Below are 5,787 nucleotides of genomic sequence, written 5' to 3' on the forward strand. Positions count from 1 at the left end.
GCTACTACTCTAGTATATTGATGTATTATGAGGTTGTTTAATTCGAGTTCTGAAAATGCTGTACTATGCTGCTCTGATCATCAGGTTCCTTTACGTGCGTCTAGTTAAATGTCCGGATACCAGCCATCAAAAACTTAATTTCTTTAAAGATTACTAGCAAAAAGGCCTGTGCGTTGCAACGGAAAAAAAAATTCTCTCATATCTTTAGCTGGGTCAGTTCAACAAACTGTGCGTGCCCGGTTGGCGGGTTATGAGATCGAACCCTGCCATCGGCTATTTTATTTTTTGCCAGCTCTCCAGACGTGAGCCACAATGCGCAGTCAGGTGGGCTTCCTCCGTTGGGCCAAAACGGGTGGCAAGTAATGAAACCAAATAGCGTACGTGAAATTAATTGAACCGGGAGCAAACGAAGCGGGACGAAACCAAGAATATCAACTCCCTTTAATTTTTTTATTTAAAGATTATTTTTGGTCCAGCTCCAACTTTTTTTCCTTTCTTTCTTGCAAAGACAACTCCTGGGACGCCCGGATAATAAGGCTACAGTAATCCCTCCTTAATGACGCCACGTCACAACGGTTACTGTTGATAATCTCGTGTTAGTTCGAAGACCGGTTCGAATTCAAATTCAAAATAAAGGCAAACAACAAAAGTTTTCAAATATTAAAACTAAATTGTTCGGATTGTGTCAAATAATGCATAGGTAATTATGATGAAAAAACCACATTTTATAAAAGGTTTAAATGCACTTAAGTAATTAAAATAGTAGGTAAAACAATTAAATAAATGTAAAGACAATAAAATTAGAAAATAAAACAAAAACAAAAGAAAGAAGAAAAGAAACCCCCTTCTCCCCTGGGCCAGGTGGCCCAACTAGCCAACAGCCGGCCAGCCCATGCCGGACCGACCATCCCCACTCCCTTAACCCCCTGGTGCCGAAACCCTAGCCACCGACACCCCCCACTTTTCCCCACGCCGCCACTCCCTCTTCCCCTCCCGATCCAATCTGGATCGGGGCGAAACCCCCACACCCCTCGCTCCTTGCACCCCCTCTGCCCGAACGGTTTCGGGCACGGCGCCCCAACCCCGTCGCCGGCGCTCACCGTCACCGCCTCCGACGCCGCTGGACCCCGCCGTTGCCGGAGCGACCTCGCTGGACCTTCCCCCGCCGGATCTCGCCTCCTCGTCTCCTCCTCAAGCCGCTCGCCGGAGTCGCCTCATCTTCCTCTTCGCCGTCGACCGCGTCCCCGTCACCCACCTCGAGCACCGCTACCCCGTGCCCTAGAAACCCCCCTGTGAGCGCCCCCTCCTCGCTGTCTTCCCCCGCACGCTCGTGCCCGCCGCCGTCCTCGTCGCGCTCGGCCACCGCTAGCCCCGCGCGCCCATAACCGCGACCGCGACGCCCCGTGACGCGCCCCTGCCCCCGCAGCGCCATCGCGCGCGCACGCCGCCTGCCTCGCCTTGCTCGCCTTCACCGCACCCGCTCTCCGTTGCGCCCCGTTACTCCCTCGCGCCGTCCCGCACGCGCCTCGCTCGCGCACGCCTGCGCTCGCGAGTGGCCTCGCCCTGCTGCTGCCCGCGCCCCGCACTGCCCTTGGCGCTCTGCTGCCGCCCTGCGCGGCCGTCGCCTCTGTCGCCCGCTTGCCAAGCGCGTGGCCCGGCCTCGCCGGCGCTCCGATGGCCTTGCCTGCCCGCGCGCCCGCAAACCCCCTCTCGCTCGCGGCGCTGCCCCCCAGCGCTCCCCCGCGCGCGCAGCCCTCCGCCGGCGCCGCCCGCTGCTTCCCCCTGGCCGCGCGCTCCGGCGCACGCGCCTGCACCTTCGGGGCGAAGCCCCGATTAGCCCAGCGCCTGTGCCCGCTAAGCAGCGCCCGATAGGCCCCTGTGCCTATGGCACGTGGGCCCCGCCCTGGAACTTTTTTTATAAAAAATAAAAGATAAAATGAAATAAAAATAAATAAATAAATAATATGTTAATTAATTAATTAATTAATTAATATAGTTTAATTAAACTTAATTAATCCTGCATAATTAAACCCTAATTAACATGTTAGTCTATGACAGGTGGGTCCCACTGGACCCACATGTCAGGTTTGACTCCAGTCAACCACACTATTGACTGCTGACATCACACATACGTCATGCTGACGTCATCACATACTATTCTGGATAATGTTGATTTAAATAATTAAATAAATTTAAAAAATGCATAAAACTTTGATAAATCATAGAAAATAAACCATAACTCGGATGAAAAGACATTGTACATGAAAGTTGCTCAGAACGATGAGACGAATCCGGATACATAGCCCGTTTGTCCGCCACACATCTCTAGCATAGCGAACCGGCAAATTTCCCCCTCCGGTTCATCTGTCCGAAAACGCGAAACACCGGGAATACTTTCTCCGATGTTTTCCCCCCTTCGCCGATATCACCTATCCCTGCGTTAGATCACCCCTAGCACTACGTATTGCCATGTAATACTTTGTGATGCTTTGATTGCTCTGTTATTTATTGTGTTCCCCTCCGTTACTTCTTTCCGGTAGACCTCGAGACCGTTGCCGATACCCCTGTGATCGACTACATCGACAACGACCCCTTCTTCTTGCCAGAGCTTCTAGGCAAGCCACCCCTTTGATCACCAGATATCGCCTATTCCTTCTCTCTACTGCTTGCATTAGAGTAGTGTAGCATGTTACTGCTTTCGATTAATCCTATTCTACTGCATAGCCTGTCATTGTTGCTACAGTTGTTACCCTTACCTGCAATCCTAAATGCTTAGTATAGGATGCTAGTATTCCATCAGTGGCCCTACATTCTTGTCCATCTTCCATGCTATACTACCGGGCCGTGATCACTCGGGCATATACATACATACATACATATTATATGATACATGTGGTGACTAAAGTCGGGTCAGCTCGTAGAGTACCCGCAAGTGATTTCGATGTGGGGGCTGAAAGGACAGGTGGTTCCATCCCGATAGAGGTGGGCCTGAGTTCCTGACGGCCCCCGACTATTACTTTGTGGTGGAGCGACAGGGCAGGTTGAGACCACCTAGGTGAGAGGTGGGCCTGGCCCTGCTCGGCGTTCGTGGTTACTTCAAAATAACACGCTTAATGAGATCTTGGTATTTGATCTGAGTCTGGCCACTGGCCTATACGCACTAACCAACTACGCGGGAACAGTTATGGGCACTCGACGTCATGGTATCAGCCGAAGCCTTCTTGACGTCAGCGACTGAGCGACGCGCGCCGGATTGGATTGGAACGCCTGCTCTTGTATTAGGGAGGCTAGGTCTGCTTCCGGCCGCGTTCGCAACGTGCAGGTGTGCAATGGGCAATGGGCCCAGACACCTGCGCCATAGGATTTAGACCGGCGTGCTGACCTCTCTGTTGTGCCTAGGTGGGGCTGCGACGTGTTGATCTTCCGAGGCCGGGCATGACCCAGGAAAGTGTGTCCGGCCAAAGGGGATCGAGCGTGTTGGGTAATGTGGTGCACCCCTGCAGGGAAGTTTATCTATTCGAATAGCCGTGATCTTCGGTAACAGGACGACTTGGAGTTGTACCTTGACCTTATGACAACTAGAACCGGATACTTAATAAAACACACCCTTCCAAGTGCCAGATATAACCCGGTGACCGCTCTCACACAAGGCGACGAGGGGAGGATCGCCGGGTAGGATTATGCTATGCGATGATACTTGGTGAACTTACCATCTACTCTCTTCTACATGCTGCAAGACGGAGGCTGCCAGAAGCGTAGTCTTCGACAGGACTAGCTATCCCCCTCTTATTCTGGCATTCTGCAGTTCAGTCCACCGATATTGCCCCTTTACACAGATACCCATGCATAAGTAGTGTAGATCCTTGCTTGCGAGTACTTTGGATGAGTACTCACGGTTGCTTTGCTCCCCCTTTTCCCCTTTTCTTTTCTTCCTGGTTGTCGCAACCAGATGCTGGAGCCCAGGAGCCAGACGCCACCGTCGATGACGTCTCCTACTACACCGGAGGTGCCTACTACTACGTGGAGACCGCCGACGACCAGGAGTAGTTTAGGAGGATCCCAGGCAGGAGGCATGTGCCTCTTTCGATCTGTATCCTAGTTTGTGCTAGCCTTCTTAAGGCAAACTTGTTTAACTTATGTCTGTACTCAGATATTGTTGCTTCCGCTGACTCGTCTATCATCGAGCACTTGTATTCGAGCCCTCGAGGCCCCTGGCTTGTATTATGATGCTTGTATGACTTATTTATGTTTTTAGAGTTGTGTTGTGATATCTTCCTGTGAGTTCCTGATCTTGATCATACACGTTTGCGTGCATGATTAGTGTACGATTGAATCGGGGGCGTCACAAGTTGGTATCAGAGCCGACTGCCTGTAGGAATCCCCTTCAAATCTCCTTGGCCGAAGTCGAGTCTAGTCATTGCAAAACTTTTACTAACATGGCTGTGTGGCTTACGGGCCCATGTCGCCATTGGGTGGTATTAGGATCTTTTATTCCTCGTCTATACTCTAGGACTCTGATCTCTCTTCTATTCGGGTTAAAATGAATTTTGCTAAATCTAACATTAGGAACCCGTTATCACTTTCACCCGGAGAGCACCTTATTACCGGTGATCGTCTGCTGCACCAGAAGACCCTGAAGATACTCTCCGCTGTTAACCCGAGAACTTGTGTTCATCGCGTTTGCAATTCCCCTTCCACTGTTAACCCTTATGGATCACTACATGCAGTTGTCATTCTTACATTCATCCCCAGTTGGTCTTGTTATTACAAGATACCCCGAACTACTTGTCGTTGTTTCGATAATCCTTTGTGCCTACTGCCTTGCAGTTCCTTGTTGCCTGAACACACCTACAAATTAATCCTCACACTTACCGAGGATTTATTTCTCCGCAGTTGTTCAGGTGTTTCACAAAATTCTTCGAAATATTATCCGATCTTTCGAGAATCCTCTGCAGCCTATGGCTCTAGAAATTCTTGTCTGCCTGCATTATGGTTAAATCCAAATGCCTAGCATTATTCATTGACATCCTTTGCACTAGCATTTTGAGACCGTTGATTCAATATGATGCGGATGTTCGCAATCATCAGTCGCAATTAGAATTCATCCTTCCGGCTCAGACATCATTTTAAACATGAGTTGGATCTCGACCAATCAAATTGTTGATGGTTTTACCCCTAAGCTTACTCAACTTATCCATCCTTAATCAGAGCGTTTGCTTCTGATCCTTTGATTTGGAAATCATAATTCCTTTTCATGTGAGCTTTGAATTAGTCAGTTGCTTCTATAATCCAATGCCTTCGCATTGTTTCTTCCTCTGGTTGTGTGCCGATACTCACATCAGCTCCGCTATGGACCGTCGGATCCTTTGTTGTAATATCATCCGACAGTGTCCTTCGTATAAAAAAAACCTCGAGAAGATCTTTCCGTGATACATAATGCCTTCGATAAATTGTATCCTCTCCTTTTGTCACCCATGCTCTACTATCGAGCTTATGTTATTTACTATTGAAGCTTGTGGTATATGTTCCCAGGATGCCCCTAAGGGTTGAACCTATGCCTTCCCTGATCCGGGGTAAACCCAAGAGCTATCACGAGTCATACTCTTCTGGTGTTTTGCTAGATAAAATTTAAACATTACAACTTCTTCAAAAAATGAGAAGTGAATGAAAGGTTATGCATTGGAGAAGTGGGAGTCGACCTTGAACTTTGTGTTCATGCCCATGGACACGATGTAGATCCTATCATGGAAGCTTCTTGTAATAATAACTATTTCCTTGATATAATAT

Source organism: Aegilops tauschii, chromosome 2 (assembly GCF_002575655.3).
Source record: "Aegilops tauschii subsp. strangulata cultivar AL8/78 chromosome 2, Aet v6.0, whole genome shotgun sequence".
Taxonomy (NCBI): domain Eukaryota; kingdom Viridiplantae; phylum Streptophyta; class Magnoliopsida; order Poales; family Poaceae; genus Aegilops; species Aegilops tauschii.